Consider the following 18,382-nt stretch of genomic DNA (forward strand, 5'->3'; position numbering starts at 1 on the left):
TTTATACATTGGCACTAGCCTTGGTTTTGCAACTGCTTTGAGTTAAATGCAAATAATTTCTTTTTACTCATTCAGAAATAGTAATTAAAGGGACATTCTAATCCAGGGTTCTTTAAAACTTTTTTCCCCAAGACCCAGTACAATGATACAAAATACCTCTCACGACCCTATTTTTATGCTTGGTTTGTAAATGTCTGAAGTAGTATACAAGATAGCTGCAATTTTTGACAAAGTGACTAAAATGTGTTTATACTTTATTCCTGATTGTAACCAAACTTGTAAGTGTTGTAAAAGGTAATAAAACACACACACTCATACACCACCCTCTTATTTAACACACACCAAACACTCTCTCATATAACACACACCACACATGCTCTCATATAAAACACACCACTCTCTCATACAACACACACTCTCATTCGACGCACATCACACACACTCTAATATGACACACAGACTCTCATACAACACACACACTCTCATACGACACACATCACACATTCTCATATAACACACTCCACACACTCTTATACGACGCACACCACACACACTCTCATATAGCACACATCAAATACACTCTCATGCGACACACATTGCACATCATACACACTTTTATACAACACACAACACACGCTCTTATATAAAACACACCAAACTCTCTCATATAACACACTACACACTCTTACAACACACACCTCACACTCTCATACGACACACTCACCACACTCTCATACGACACACATCACACACACTTTCATACAACACACATGACACACACTCTCATACGACACAAACTCTCATACAAAACACATCACACACTCTCATACGACACACACTCTCATACGACACACATCACACACACTCTCATACGACACACACACACTCTCATACGACACACACACTCTCATACGACACACACCACACACTCTTATACGACACACATCACACACCCTCTCATACAACACACAACACACGCTCTCATACAACACACAACACACGCTCTCATATAAAACACACCAAACTCTCTCATATAACACACTACACACTCTCATACAACACAAACCTCACTCTCATACGACACACATCACACACACTTTCATACAACACACATCACACACAATCTCATACAAAACACATCACACACTCTCATACGACACACACTCTCATATGACACACATCACACACACTCTCATACGACACACATCACACACACTCTCATACGACACACATCACACACACTCTCATACGACACACACACTCTCATACGACACACACACTCTCATACGACACACATCACACATTCTCATATAACACACAACACACGCTATCATACAACATACAACACACAACACACGCTGTCATATAAAACACACCAAACTCTCTCATATAACACACTACACACTCTCATACAACACAAACCTCACTCTCATACGACACACATCACACACACTTTCATACAACACACATCACACACACTCTCATACAAAACACATCACACACTCTCAAATGACACACACTCTCATACGACACACACCACACACTCTCATACGACACACACCACACACTCTCATACGACACACACCACACTCTCTCATACGACACACATCACACACACTCTCATACGACACACATCACACACACTCTTATACGACACAATTTACACACACTCTCATACGACACACATCACACACACTCTCATATGACACACATCACACACACTCTCATATGACACACATCACACACGACACACATCACACACACTCTCATACGACACATTACACACTCTCTCATACAACACACTCCACACACTCTCATACAACACACACCACACACACTCATACAACACACCACACACACTCATACAACACACATCACACACACTTTCATACAACACACATCACACATACACTCTCATACAACACACACCACACACACTCTCATGCAACACACCGCACACACTCTGAAGTCTAGCTAATAAAGGATTATTTTATCATCATTCTCGACTCCGGGACATACTTTATTTTGATACACTCTCATATAGCACTCACGACACACACTCTTATATAACACAGACCCACACTCTCAAATAACACACACCACACACACTCTTATATAACACAGACCCACGCTCTCATATAACACACACCACAAGCACTCTCATACAACACAAACCACACACGCAAACACTCTCATATAACACAAACCACCCACTCTCATATAACACAGACACACACCACACACACTCTCATACAACACAAACCACACACACACTCTTATATAACACACACCACACACACTCTTATATAACACACACCACACACACTCTTATATAACACAGACCCGCACTCTCATACAACACAAACCACACACGCAAACACTCTCATATAACACAAACCACCCACTCTCATATAACACAGACACACACCACACACACTCTCATACAACACAAACCACACACACACTCTTATATAACACACACCACACACACTCTCATACAACACAAACCACACACACACTCTCATATAGCACATGCACACACCACACACACAAGTCTCGACCCAGTAAACATGGTGTTGTGACCCAGTAATGGGTCATGACCCGTTGTTTGAAGAACTCTGTATCCAATAACTAAATGTTGTAATTCACTGTTGTGTTGTAGGGGTTAAATGTCTGCAGCAGCATGAACTGTAAAGTCTTCACTGATTATAGTGTTCAGCTGCACAGTCTTTTTCTTCTTAAAAGGGAAGAGTCCACAGCTGCGTTCATTACTTTTGGGAATTCAGAACCTGGCCACCAGGAGGAGGCAAAGACACCCCAGCCCAAGGCTTAAATACCTCCCCCACTTCCCTCATCCCCCAGTCATTCTTTGCCTCTCGTCACAGGAGGTTGGAAGAGAAGTGTCAGAAGTTCGAAATAGTCTGTTATGGAGGGTAGTACTCTTCGCAATGGGACTGGAGTTTTAAGTAATCCTGTCAGCCTCTCATTGAGAGCATGGATGAAAGTTAGAGTCCAGAGATGCAGGGGGGGTTCTTCTGCGAAACCATCTCGACTCATATTAACAACTCCTTTGGTAATCAGCGTTGACGAGTTTCGCTGCCTACCTTTCTTCACTCAAGTCCATGTCAGAAGTGAGGCTACTATCTGTCACACTTGAAGGGTCGTGTTCCTGTTCCACGGCGTAGATTCCGGTAAGATCATTTAATTTTATTTTCGATATGTGAATTTAATGTTAACAAAACAAGGTAGGGTCCCAGTGGGACTCCTTTTATCTTAATCTTAATAAGGAATCATGGGTTAATATCTCCTGAGGGGGGTTATTGAACAGGGGGGACTTTTAATCATGTTTGTTATATGTTTATATCTGCAAATGTGTAGCTTTACTTATGCTCACTGCGTTTACGGAACATAACGGCCTTTTTTTAATTGCACAGTCTTTCCAGATTATGTGCCCTTTTGTGACTGGCATGGTGCACCTTATGACGGGTGCGGTTACATTGTTTTCACTTCCGTATGCTGACTGTGTGCGACCGAGAGAGTCTAGCTCGTGGGCGGTCTGGTTCACAGGAGGTGGTGAGTGCCCCAGCCATTGGGGGTCTCAAAGGGTGACAGTTTTCTTTTTGTAATCTGAAGATTATGGAGGATTCTGATATGCGCAACACGGATGCCTCCGATACAGAGTATGTGTCTTGTGATGAATATGAAATGGCCCTGGTAATTAATGTCCATCAGTTATGTTCCGGGTGCCGTTCTAGAGTACTCTCTTTGTCTGAGTCTAGGAGTTTAGAGTGCGTTGAGCCATCCGCGTCCGAGGTTTCTATAACCCGTGAGGCACGTGCCCAAGACCCTTTCCCGGCTACACACACAGGTGTCCCTATGGCCTTCACTCCTTCTCCGGAGAGTGGCTTGTTTCCGCCAGAGGTTACGGCACAGTTCCACATGGCCATTTCTATGGCACTGTCTCATTTATATCTCCCAAGTAAAGTATTTATCCGATACTGTCCGTGTTCCGTTAACCTAGGCCCATCGAGCGTGGGATCGCCTGATTCAGTTCAGCCTCCCGGGGAAACGTTGGCCCCTGAGGCTTCAGGGGCCCCAATCTCGGAGCCGAGGTCCCCAGCAGATTCGGCAAGGGATAATTTTGCCTTCTGCTGGCTCGCCTTAGGGTTCTGTTAAGACATCTTTTGGCAATGTTAGAGGATTCCAGTCCTATTGGGCAGAGGGATCTGATGCCTAAAAATTGGATGGCAAAATGTATATGACGTTAGGGGATGAAGCCAATCTCCTTAACGTTATCATTTTAATTTGTATATGTTTTTCGGTTCCTTTTCTGAACTTGGGTGGATGGGACCTCTACTCGGCTGGTCCTGTTGTCGTTCTTATTCACCTTGGGCGTCCACCCGATGGGTGCTGCCTTTCATTTTATTTTTTGATCCAGATGGATGTGTTTAATTTGTTTTTCCTTGAGCTCAGGTCTGTTAGATTTCGTTTTATGAATGTTCTTCTTTGGAACCGATACTTGTGACTCGTGGTCGCGTGGGCACTCCTTCGGCAGTTGCGCACTTGTTGAATATTAGAATTTTTGTTTCTAGTTCATTTATCGATCCTTCGGGACAAATTTTGTTGGACCTTGAACGGTTCCAGAGTGCTCTTATACCAGGCTGGTACTGGTTGGGCGCTTTTTCAGCTGTTACCAGGGTTCAAGTCACCTTCGAGGTGCTGAGGATACCTTTAGGCCTATTCTATGGACTCCGGGTTTGGATCCTTCTGATGTATGAGGCCTGTGGTTTATATGCAACTTCCCTGGATGGAGGGTTGTGCGTATCACTCTAAGGGTGGTCGATCGGGCTATTTGTCTAGGCTAGGATTCTGCTTCTGCAGACGACTCTAGGTTCTTCAGGTCCCCGAGACTTAGAACCGTTTTTTCCTTTAAATGGAAGTTGGGAGATGTGTGTGACCTGTTTGGTCTGATGTGCTGGGTAATTAACGTTGGGTTTTCACTCGAGGTTCTTCCGGACGCTGACTCGTTAGCCTAATGCGCTTTTTCTTGCAATGACAGAGCTTCGTCCTTCCCCACTTTTGGGGGGGAGATCGTCTGATCGGGTGTGTGGGCATGTTTTTCTCTTTTCCGAGTCATGTTGCTCTGAGAGGTGGTATGCAGGAGTTCCCTGCCTTCTGTGGGAGTTGCAACTCCGTTCGCCGGCTCAAGGTAGTTTTCCTTGAATAATAGCTTTTTCAAGCTCTCTGACTGTCATCTATTTCAGCTAATACCCTCAGTCGGACTATGGTCTTTGCCGTTCGGGTATGTTGCGTCCTCGATGTTACGCTAGCCTTGGGGCTTGTCAGTAGCGGTGTCTAAGTTGGATACGGAGGGAAGCCCTTCGAGGGTCAAGCAGTTGTCCCTTTTTCCTAGATACTTCATTTGTAGTTTCGTGGGACAGTTCGCTTCTCACTTGAATTTGTGGTCCCGTGAGCCCTCTTCATTGTGGCTGGGGCTCTGTGAGAGATGCCTTTGTGAGTGTGGCTTGGGCCTTTCTGACAGGCCCCTACCTGTCTTCTGGTGCATTCACAATGTTCCTGTAGACTCTAGGTGCTTTTCAACTGGGTTGGCGATGTGGCTGAGGGGTATCACCACTATGGTAGGGTTTTTTTTTACGTTGTTCATTCCCTTCTTTTTCAGAGTGAGGTTTGGGTTCTCTGGGTTCAGAATTACCTTCGTATCATGGAGTCCTGGGGGTCCTTGGTCCTGCCTTGCATGGTTTTTTTCCCTTCCTGTGTTTTAGGTTCCTGGGAGGGGAGCTGTGATGTAGTGTTTGGTTCCTCCGTTCCTGCAGCAGGAGACTGAGGGTTTTGCTCCCCTGGGGGCTTCTACTACGTATATCCAATATATGGATGCTGAGGGTTTTGCTGGAACTCTTCCCTTGGGAAGTGTGCTCTTTTTTGTCCACGACTGCATGTAGGGGGTCTCGTATCCAAGCACAATGTTTCTTTGAGTCTCTGTAAAATTGCCGTTTGTAGCAGCGGTCTAACAGGGGATTCTGTTCCTCGTTGATCCTCTCTTCTCTCCTGTAGTCTGGGACTCTTGTCTTCGATCTTTGGACTAGCCTTTGGACTGGGACCGTTATCCTGAAGGGAAGGTTAGGGATCGGTTACTCTACGCAGTGTTGACCATTTCTGCTGTTGTCCCTTTCTTGAGGGAGGACTTTGGATGTCCTTCTTTCTACCGGAGTCAGGTGCCGGGAGGGGGGCGCTTATTGGAACCTCTATTCGGTAGGCTGTACGCCCTTGGTGGTTTACAGTTGGAACCATCCACAGTGATTTGCTGAGTGATAGTGTATCCAGTTACAGCTACTTGCTTTTGTCTGGATGCTAACTAGCTTGACGCGCCTTTAGAAGGTTTTGAGTTAGCGATAGGGTCAGCCTCCCTTTTAGAGACAGGTCTTTGAGAGTCCTATTCAGTTGTTTTGAGTTTTTTCTGCTAGAGCTCTGTTCTAGCTGCTGGGATATTTATCCTGTTCCTGCTGTCTCGGCCTATCTAGCCTCCAGCTCTAGATATGTTATGGAGCTTCAGGGGACTCCTGGAGTACCTTAGGGTATTGTATGGGATTGGGGGACATGAGGGGTTCCTCAAGTCCTTTTGAGGACATGTTCCCTGTGTATGGATACTTCTTTTTGGGTCCTTGTGTTCTAGGGAGTTTGTCTCCCTGGGCGTTGCCTTGTAAAGACAACCATGGGTTGCTTTTAGGTGTTAAGTAGGAAAAGTTCCTTTGGATTTCCTGGTCTCAGGTTCCCTTTTGGGGGGCAGATGCGGTCCTTATCTTTAGCCTTCTTGGGTGTCGTGTCCCATGGGGCAGACGCTTCGGAGGTTGTTTGGACCTGACGGACTCTGGGTCTGAGTGGTCTCTAGTTCAGCTTTGCCGGGGTGTAACTGATGTGTAGTTACCTGGGCTTGGGTTTTTCTCTGTGTCATTTGTACTTATTTTTTCTTTTTTGGGTGTTGAGTAATTCAGGCTGTGGTACCTTTCAAAGGGGCCGCCTTTTGTACCCACCCATTATTGCATTCAGTGTCCTCTAGCTTGGGTATTGTTTTCCCAAAAGTAATGAATGCAGCTGTGGACTCTTCCCTTTTAAGATGAAAAACGTAAATTATGCTTACCTGATAATTTCATTTTCTTCTGAAGGGAAGAGTCCACAGCGCCCGTCCGTGTTTTTATCTCTGAGGTGGCTGTAACTTTTTTCACCCTGATATTTCTCCTACTGTTCCTTGTTTCATTGGCAGAATGACTGGGGGATGAGGGAAGTGGGGAGGTGTTTAAGCCTTTGGCTGGGGTGTCTTTGCCTCCTCCTGGTGGCCAGGTTCTGAATTCCCAAAAGTAATTAATGCAGCTGTGGACTCTTCCAGGGCCAGACTGGGAAATCATACCACCCTGGAAATTTGTATAGACCGACCACGCCCCCTCCATCACAGCCTCGCCCCCTGTTCTGGCCCTGTTCCCATTGTATAAAAAACAGCTATACATAAAATACAAAATACCCATGCATACACTACAAAACGTAAATGTCCAGTGCTTATGCCTAGCACAGCAGCCTGTAGAACTCTTATTAGGTTTACATCATGGCAACCACATGTTTTGCAAACACAATTCATTGTCAGAATCTTGGAATGCTATACAAATAAATGATAATAAACAATTCAGGCAGACTTACATTTCAGGTAATTCATATATTATTTTAGCATGTATGAGCTACATAACTTGATATCGTTTCTATCACTGTGAATCAGCACAATGTATAAACAATGTTCATATATAAAGTATTATAATAAAGAGTATATTAGACCATGTATGATGGACAGCTGCCTGGGGGTGAATATTTTACACTCTATGCACCACTGGGCTACGTTATTGCACGCATTACTTCCTAAGCATTTGCCAAATTCTACAAATAAAATGAGATTGAGAATTATTATTTGTGGGGGGGTTTTAATATAATTTAACATTAACCTTGTACACAGCATAAGAGCAATAAAAGATATCTAGATAACCCCTCTGACTTACTCGTATTGTTCTTGGGACTCGGACCCTCCTGCTGAAAGCTACAGATAACCACTGCAGAAAAAAAAGAAATAAAACTAACCATGTAATACAAAAATACAATAATAATAAATCGTTGTTCACCTCAGACGTTACATTAGCTCACGGCAGCCGCAGTAGAAGTTCAAGCCACTAAAGGTCTCCGGAGACCCGCCATGCCCCTAAGCAAACTGACAGAACGCAAGAGCAGCCAATGAGAAGTCGCGCTGAGAAGCAGAGACCAGTACCTTCAGCCAATAAGAAAAGGAATGGGTCTTGGCTGCAAGAGGCTGGCAGGCACCAAGAAGTAACCAATCAGAAGCTGAGATGACTATAGTGAGGAATAAAGCAGTAACAAATAGCAGGAAGGTGACAGCAAATTCCAATATTTATTTAATGGAGAGAAAAAAAGGAATAAAGCAGGCCAGTCTATGTTTGTGACAACTGACATACAGGCCCGGCCTGGCCCACCAGGATTTTTCCCGGTATCCCGGCGGCCCAATCCGGCCCTGGACTCTTCCCTTCAGAAGAAAATGAAATTATCAGGTAAGCATAATTTATGTTTTTCAGATGCTTCGACAGTGCAAAATATCAATCTTATCATGATTGCAGGGAGAAAGGTTTGCAAGTAGAGAACTTGTCCACGTGCAGTCGCCACTGGCAATGCTGCATGTGGCGATATTGTGCAATGCCGCCCCCTACTCTCACACAACCAATAGTGCGGGACAAGGGCTTGTTAATCATCCGAATGAGCACGAGTTCTGCAGAGGAGGAGATGCGAAAGAAGCAGTTTCAGCTTCTTGAATTTGTGTCTGCAGATTTGCTCATGCTCCTCATAGCCTCAAAAGCTGAGAATGCAGCTTACCAAATTTACCCCATAATGGCCTGATTGCAAGTGGAGTGAGTGAAAAGGGGTTTATCGCAGGTGTTTGTGCACTTCGGGTTTTTCGGCTTGTATTACAAGTTGAAAGTAAACATGAGCGCAATTGAAGTTAATGCTCGTCGGGATAGCTCGACCTCAGAGCTCTGGTAAACTGTTTTTTTAACAAAAAAGTGTCACAAAACACATCAAAGATACATTACATAATTATACTCATAATAACACTATCTAATAAAAAAAAAAGTTTTAAGGGCTCAAAGATTTAAGGTCTCAGGTGTTGGAGAGAGAAAAAAAGGCAGTCAAAGCTTTAACATAGAGATACACACATATACATGTTTAAATGTATGTGTGTGTGTATATATATATATATTTATTAGTGATGCACCGAAATTGAAATTCTGGACCGAACCCGAAAATCCAAGATGCACTTGGCCCGAAAACCGAAAATGTTTTTTTTTTTTTTATTATTTTAAAATATCTTTTTTTTTTTTTTTTTTGCATAATTAGACCAATGAATTAATCCGAATTGAAAACCTGCAAGCCAATAAAATAAAATAACCACACTCGTACTGAAAGTAAAACACTAAAACTGGACAAAAAATATCTTAAAGGGACAGTCAAGTCCAAAAAAAACTTTCATGTTTCCAATAGGACATGTAATTTTAAACAACTTTCCAATTTACTTTTATCACCAATTTTGCTTTGTTCTCTTGATATTCTTAGTTGAAAGCTAAACCTAGGAGGTTCATATGCTAATTTCTTAGACCTTGAAGGCCGCCTCTAATCTAAATGCATTTTGATAGTTTTTCACCACTAGAGGGCATTAGTTCACGTGTTTCATATAGATAACATTGAGCTCATGCACGTGAATTTACCATGGAGACAGCTCTGATTGGCTAAAATGCAAGTCTGTCAAAAGAACTGAAATAAGGGGGCAGTCTACTGAGGCTTAGATACAAGGTAATTACAGAGGTAAAATGTGTATAATTATAACTGTGTTGGTTATGCAAAACTGGAGAATTGGTAATAAAGGTATTATCTATCTTTTAAAAGAACAAAAATGCTGGTGTTGACTGTCCCTTTAAAACAATATGCTACACAATAATTTTACCACGAAAAAAAATAGGCAAAAAAATTAAACTGAAAAAAACAAAAACAAAAAACCCCCGATATTTTACCGAAAATGACAGGCAAAAAAACACAAAAAACAAAAAAAATGCAATTTTCGGCTGCATGTTTCTGCGGCCAAAATTTCACTGCATCCCTAATATATATATATATATATATATATATATATATATATATATATATATATATATATATACTGTATATATGTACATATGTATTTATATGTGTATATATATATATATATATATATGTGTGTGTTCATTGATGCCCTTTGTGAAAACATGTAAAATCATAATTATCCAATATTCATTTTTAATAAAGTGTTATAGTGTGTATTTACTATAAATATTTCACATTCTAATGTTCTGCATGTAGCAGAATATTTTCAATGTATTTTTAAATAGATGTTCCTATATATATATCTGGACAAAATACAATGTTAAATGTTGTTGTATTTTGTCCAGAAATCAACTTCACCCAGCAGTGAATCAAACCTTCTCCCAGCTGATAAATGGCAAAAACCACGAAACAGTCTGTCCTGGGATGGTTATGAATCGCTGCACTAACCCTAGTTAAGCTTATAAGCTGTGTGAACACCGATGCTTTGGTGTAAAGGGAATCTGCTGAAAAGCAGACTTAAAAGTAAAAAAGTGTGTCATTGTGAACCTCATTTGCATATCTTACCCAGAATCCTTTGCTGCATAGGAAAAATGTAATTCAGAGGTTTTCTGTGGGAAAAACAAGTTTTCTGGCCTGTCTAGATTTGTTAATGAACTACAAAATGAGTTATTTTCTCTCTCTATATATATATATATATATATATCTGTATATATATCTATACCTATATATAATCATCTATATATAGGTTTAAATATATATTTGTGCCAAACAAAAACATACATTATATATATATATATATATATATATATATATATATATATATATATATATATATATATATATATATATATATATATATACACAGAAATATGTATTTATGAATAAATATAACATATTCTTCTATGTGAAGAACATTGGAATGTGAAATATTAATATTTTCATGTCTGGTTAGCGCACTTGAGAATTTGAAATCAGGTTTGCGCGCGAGTAGGGTATTCTCTTTTCCCCCCAGTTTTTTTGCTCTGTCGACTTTTATGGGGGAATACATTATTGTGTGTGCACTATTCTAAGTTCTGCTTTTTACGCACATTGGGTTAGCACGCAAGTGAAAACTTTTTACTTTCATCTTGTAATACAAGCGCTACCCGACGTGCGCAAAAAGCTTACTTCTAGCAGAGTCAATGCTTGAGCGGGAGAATTAAATACCACTCCACTTGTAATCTGGCCCAATGTGTACAGCTCTCTTGTGGCCATGTATACTTCAAATACAAAGCCAGTGATGATTACCAGTTTGTAAGTAGAGGAAAGATGTTACTTGTAAACATTTAATACAATATTGGACTTTTTTTTCTAATAAAGGTTTGCAACATACTAGCAACCATAATAAGCGTAAGGTAGACTGCACACATTACAGAAGTACAGATTCTAGAGTTAATTCTCCTTTTAACAACGTACATGGCTGCCCTAGTTTAGCCGCTTTAGATGCTTTCTATAGCAGACTTTTATTTTCCCCAGTTAATTCTTAAACCACGCAGTGTACGGTTGAACCTGAAGACATAACTTTTTGATACTTAACACATTTCTCTCTCTATTTATTGAAAAAATATTTTGTTCCTTTTCACACGCGTCCTCCGCCCAAAGCAAATATCAAAAGTGAGAATCTTATTCTTAAAAACAAACATGAACCTGGCGAAAAAAAGGGGACTGAGAACCTTGACTTCACAGCCGTGCTTGGATACCGAGATGTGTAATAGGAATTATGTGCTGTGAACTTCTACAGCAATTAAAAGGAGTGGGCTGAAAAAACTGCTGTTTTTTATTCCAACGGTCTGAACATTTTACTTGACAAGGAAAGTTTTTACTAGTTTATATATTATTTGTTATGATCGCTTTGAGGTTTCTGTGATGTGGTTAAGCGCAGTTGCGCGAGTTTAGACTTACATAGGCACCACTGGTTATAAGGAAACAGGACCTTCCAAACCTGTCTCCCTAAGGGAAATTTAGATCCTTCTTAATTAGAGAGCTGGCTTCATGGGCATTTTGAAAGCGCCGATTTAAAGGGACATTGTGTTTAAAAATTTCTATAATGTATTTGAAAGAACAGTATTTACATATATCAAATTATTATAATTTTTTTGTCTGAATTTTTTTTAAAGCGACATGAAACCCAGAATTTGCTATTTCCGTCTATTATCTGATTTGCTTTGTTCCCTTGTTACCTTTTGAACTGTCTGTAGTGCATTACTGGGAGCTAGCTGAAACAAATGAGATGATAGAAATACATTTGGAAGTTATTTAACATTGTATTCTCTATCTGAATTATGAAATAATTTATATCCCTTTAAATACATTTTGAAATGCATAACCAGAGTTTTAAAGGGACATTGTACTATAAACTTGATTTCCTCTTAATGTGCTTCCTAAGACTTTTTATACCAGCTGTAGAGTATTAAATGTACAGAAATTAACTCCTTTAGCTTTGTATTTGAAAAAGCAATGTTTTGCTATTTTGAAAAAGTGTGAGTATAATTATAAAATGATTTTTAAACTACAGGAAAAAAAAAAAGGGGTTTTAAGACGTTTGGGCAGATTTTTATGGCATAAATAATTAAAGTATAATCTTTGGTTGAAAAAGTATTGGCTAATTCTTTCTGCATTGCCCTTTCCATCTGCTATTGCTTAATAGGGGGGTACACAGCACTAGTATTTCATAGGCACCCCACTGATATATGCTTTACTTTCTATGTCTGTTGTATAAGAGCCAAAGAGATCTCTGGGGAGTGAAAACGGATAGCAGAAAGTGGTCTTAAAGAAACACAAAATATGGTTATGTTCAGATAAAATGTCAAAACGATGGAAAAAAATAAAAAAAATTACTTTCTTTAAAGCCTTAAAGTCAGATTAGAGTTCAAAATAGAGCATCGGCATACAGTTTTTATTAGAAGGGTATTTCAGTACTAAGGTATTAGCAATACGTCTAATAAAAGTTGTCACTGTTTTATAAATACTATTGTACTGTGCACAGTATCTGCAGCAGATGCTAAGGTATACAGACGTTTGCTCTTTATGTCTCGTGCACAGAAAGATAACTGGTACTAGAACCAGTATTACTAACACCCTGAGATTTAAATATTAAATGTTTAGTTATGCATAATTAAACAACTTTGCAATATATTTGCATTTTTTATTTTGCTCCTTTTTCATGTAATTTAGTTTTTGAAAATTGAGCCGTTTCTAATTCTCAGATCTTGAAATGCATCCTGCTGACTTCTCAAGCCTAACCCTGCTACATAGCTGTCCCTAATTAGCTTTATCAGATAACAAATACAAAGCAAAGCACTATATATTAACATTATGACCAGGGATAGCCTTGTTGTCCGTGCTAAAGACCAGACTGGCTCCACCAAATAAGGCAAATGATGGTGTGTGATGTTTGGCTATTAAAACATAATTGCAGTATAGAGAATGCTAATTTGTTTTAAAAAGTTTAGAGTTGGCTAATATGTTATTCTATCTTTAGCAACACAACAGAAATGTCTTGTAATTACAAATTGTTTACTGTCCCTTTAATGACTCCAATCTGCATTTCACTTTTAACTAGAACGTTCTTGATTATTTTTTTTGTACTCTGCTTAACACCCATTGTTTTGCATTGCTGTCAGTTGACTTATTTGTTCTTTTGATGTAATTGAAGCATCAATCATATCTAGCATCTGTGGCGTGTAAATGAACAACAGACGCCGTCTTTTATGGCAAACTTTGAAAAATAAGATTGAAAAATACCAACTGAGTGTCGAGCAGAATGATATGAGATAGCAGGGAAAACACGTTTCGTATTAGGGTAAATGCATGCAGCTAAACATCCGCTTGTTTTATGAGCTGAGAATCAAAATGTTAAAGGGACATGAGACACAATTTTTTTCTTTCATGATTCAGATAGAGCATACAATTTTAAATAACTTTCCAATTTACTTTTGTTGTTGAAACACATACCTAGGTAGGCTCAGGAGCAGCTGTTGATTATTTGCTCCACATATATGCCCCTTGTCATTGGCTCACCCAACGTTTTCAGCTAGCTCCCAGTAGTGCAGTACTGTCCCTGCAACAAAGAATAACAAAGTAACGAAGCACATTTCATAATAGAAGTAAATTGGACAGTTGTTTAAAATTGTGTTTTCTATCTGAAGAAAAGTATTGTTTCATGTCCTTTTAATTTATTATTAAGAGGCCAAATTATCAGGCCTCGAATGGAGCTCGATACCCCTGTTTCCGTGCGAACATTCAGGCATACTACTCTACTTGTCCACCTGCTCTGAGACAGCAGACAGAAATCAACCCGATCAAATATGATCAGGTTGATTGATACCCCCTGCTAACGGCCAGAACTGCTTGTGCAATGATCGATGCGGACAGCGTATGCTGTCGGCATTTATCGATGTGCGGCGGACATGATACACTACATTGTATCATGTCCGCTCGCACTATGATAATTTGGCCCCTAAGGCTCAAAATTGAAGTTTCATGATTCAGAGTGTGCAATGTATTTCCAATTTACATTTATAAAAATGTACCTTCTTCTCTTGATATCTTTGTTGAAACATAGATTCTCTCCATGACAGCCACAACAGACTACTTAAAGCTAGGTAGACTCAGGAGAGTGCATGTGCCTTTTATATGGCTACCATATAGTTTGACAGGTGCACACTCCTGGTCATACTTCAGTATGCTCTCATGGAAATTAGCTCTGTTTTTAACAAAATAATACCAAAAGGACGAGATAAATTAGACAAGACTTTACGTCCCTTTAAGAGCAGCATGCCAGTACTGTGTGATTGGTAATAAGAGTAGTTATGTGTGGTGCTGTGTGTAGTATTTTGAGATGAGACATGAGATTTAAGAATTGACCGTAAACAAAACGTCAGGTGGGTGACCGGCACCAGAGATGAAGGTCCTGTGGGTTGAAGAAAGTAATTTCTTGGCTAATAAGGTTTGTGGTGAAAGCAGTTGAAAGGGACATGAAACCCAAACATTTTCTTTCATGAGTCAGAATTTTTTTAAACAACTTTCCAATTTACTCTTATTATTGATTTTTGCTTCATTCTCTTGGTATCTTTTATTGAAGGAGCAGCAGTGCACTATTAGAAGCTAGTTGAAAACATTGTAAGCTAATGGCAACAGGAATAAATGTGCAGCCCCCAATCGGCAGCTCCTGAACCTACCTAGGTATGCTTTTATACAAATGTAGCCAAAAGAAAGAAGCAAATAATAGAAGTTGTTTGGGTTTCGTTTTCCTGTAAGTCCTGGGCAGAAAGTGTAAGGAATGAATCAGATATGGGTAATTGAATTACAGAAGGTGTAAATATTAAATTACCAAGAGAGATACAACACACACATTTAAATGGACATTAAACACTAAATAAATGCTAGATAGAATGATGCAGTCAAATAAAATATTAGTCTGAGGATAACATGTAGATGCATTTTATAAAGTTTCATTAGCTGTTTAAATATTGACAAAATAAGTTTAAAGTTTTAGTGTTTATAAAACAATGAGAGCTGCCATGTTGTAACTTAGGTTACCTTCTCTGCTGTGGCCAATTAGAACAGGTATAAATAGGTCACTAGAGTGTGCAGCCAATGACTGTGTGGAATATAACAGTGTTCTGCACTTCCATTTCTAACAGGAACTGAAAAGCTCACAATTTAGAATGGAATTACAGGAAACGGGGACAAAAGAAATAATGAAAGTATATTGCAGACTTTTTTTATACAAATACAATTTATCATTTTATATTACCATCTAAAAGTGTTAATGTCCCTTTAAGGCAAACAATTAATTAGCAGAAGGGCTGTATTTGTGATGTTGGGCATTGAGTACTAAGGCCTAATATACAGACAGCTGGGCATGTGAAAGTATAGAAAGTGAAACCATTAAAGGGACATGATACCCAAATGTTGAAACACTTGAAAGTGATGTAGCATAGCTGTAAAAAGCGGACTAGAAAATATCACCTGAGCATCTCTATGTAAAAAAGAAAGATATTTTACCTCAAAATGACCTAAGTATTCACACCCCATTGTAAAGGACTTTAAGCAGCAAATCAGTATGTCTGTCCCAGGACCTGCAAGGAAGTGAGCCTCATGCACACTCATGTTATTTCCCTATTCAGTTTAAGGAAGTTTACTATGAAATCTCACGAGAGTTAAGTGAAATCTCAGTAAAACAGTTCATGACCTCAGCACTGCTGATGCTGATTGGCTGCTGTTCATTTATTTTCTTACTTGCAGCTGGGCAGTAACTGAAAGATAACTGAGCACTTACTTTGTTGAGCTGAGGAAATTGTGAGGTAAAATATATTCCTTTTTTTAGATACAGATGTTCAGGGGATATTTTCCTGTCAGCTTTTTACTGTTATGCTGCATCACTTTAAAGGGATTTATCATATAAGTATTATGTCCCTTTAAATGAAGGTGTCATTGGCAGACTGGCTGGAAGCAAGAGGTTTAGGGTTATACAGCAGGGCAGGTAAATACTGAGCAGAAATCTGAGTTTTGGGGAACCCAAAGAAAGAAACTGATTTTGACAGCAGAGAAGAACAAGAAGGCCCATCAGTGCACAAATTTCCATCTAATGTATGAGCTTAAAGGGACAATAAACCCAATTTTTTTCTTTCATGATTCAGGTACAGAATACAATTTTAAACAACATTCAAATTTACTTCTATGATCTAATTTGCTTCATTCTTTAGATATCCCTTGTTGAAAAAATAGCAAAGCACATGGATGAGCCAATCACACAAAGGCATTTATGTGCAGTCACCAATCAGCAGCTTATCTAGATATGCTTTTTTAACAAAGGATATCAAGCGAATGAAGCAAATTAAATAATAGAAGTAAATAAGAAAGCTTTTTTTTAAAATTGCATGCTCTTTCTAAATCATGACCGAAAAAAATTTGGGTTTTATGTCCCTTTAATACTTTTAATAGCTTAATGCATATATGGGGCTTTTATGAATTCCAGTGTTTATGAAGAAGCCGGGTTTGGGCAGTGTAATACCATAAAAATGTTGATATTTGTAAACGTTAAGCTATCCAAAGCACAAATTAATTGCATAGTTTAGCATAAATTGATTTAATAATATGTGCTGAAAACATTGAAAAAAAATACTAATATTAGTGCATTAGTTTAAAGGGACAGTATACACTCATTTTCATATAACTGCATGTAATAGACACTACTATAAAGAATAAGATGCACAGATACTGATATAAAAATCCAGTATAAAATTGTTTAAAAACTTACTTAGAAGCTCTCAGTTTAGTTCTGTTGAAAAGGTAGCTGGAAAGCCCACTGCAAGTGGGAAATAAGACCCCCCTCCCTTCTTTTGCATATGAAAAGACCCTTTACACAAACAGGAGCAAGCTGCAGTAGGCATCTGACGGTATTCTCATAAAACTTTGGGGCTTGGTTAGGAGTCTGAAAATAAGAGCAATGTTATTTAAAAATAAGCAAAACTATACATTTAAAAAAAAAAAAAATTATGGGCTTTATAAATAGATCATCTACAAAACATTTATGCAAAGAAAAAATGAGTGTGTAATGTCTCTTTAATATTGTCTTAAATTATTGCCTGGAGGTCAATAAAATCAGCCAGGTGGTGTTCCAGGGAAAGACACTGAATTCCCTTACAGAATTTGTCCTTACCACCTTTGTGAAAAGCCTATTTCAAGACTCAGCCACCCTCTTAAAGTGATGGTAAACTTTAAATAATCAAATACCATAAATGTTATCTTTGCTATTAAAAAAAAGTATATGTGTACCTTTTTTTTTAATCCATCTGTGAAAGGGTTAAATTAGTGTATATAATAATGCTTCTTACAATGTTGTGCTGGCCCACATGGATGAATTTTTTTTTTTTTTATGACAATTCCAGTGAACATCCAATCAACAAGTGTGTCATATGACAATCTTCAAGCCCAGCCCCTTTAAAGCACTTAGATAGTCTATTTAGAGAGTGGATGTGACAGCTCTATATATCCCAGCCAAAAGAGGAAATGAAGGGGGGCGGAGGAACAGACAATACCAATTAGGATTATAACCCTTACATTATATATTATATATATACATTAAAAAAAATGACGTGGTTTTACTTGAAAACTAATGCATGTTTTATTGCAACAT

General features: G+C 39.0%; 1 protein-coding gene and 1 long non-coding RNA gene across 2 annotated transcripts in view; one reads left to right on the plus strand and one right to left on the minus strand.

Annotated features, from left to right (window-relative positions):
- The window catches only part of CTIF (cap binding complex dependent translation initiation factor), a 621,404-nt gene that overhangs the window by 450,620 nt on the left and 152,402 nt on the right, over nucleotides 1-18,382 (plus strand). The gene's annotated exons all lie outside the window — the stretch shown is intronic.
- The window catches only part of LOC128648435 (uncharacterized), a 28,608-nt gene continuing 24,430 nt past the window's right edge, over nucleotides 14,205-18,382 (minus strand). Inside the window, exons 2-3 of the long non-coding RNA XR_008400597.1 lie at nucleotides 17,504-17,677; nucleotides 14,205-14,299 (exon numbers count right to left, since the gene is read on the minus strand). This is a non-coding gene — a long non-coding RNA (uncharacterized LOC128648435). The remainder of the gene's footprint in view (nucleotides 14,300-17,503; nucleotides 17,678-18,382) is intronic.

The sequence above is a fragment of the Bombina bombina genome, chromosome 2 (assembly GCF_027579735.1).
Source record: "Bombina bombina isolate aBomBom1 chromosome 2, aBomBom1.pri, whole genome shotgun sequence".
In the NCBI taxonomy this organism is placed as follows: Eukaryota; Metazoa; Chordata; class Amphibia; order Anura; family Bombinatoridae; genus Bombina; species Bombina bombina.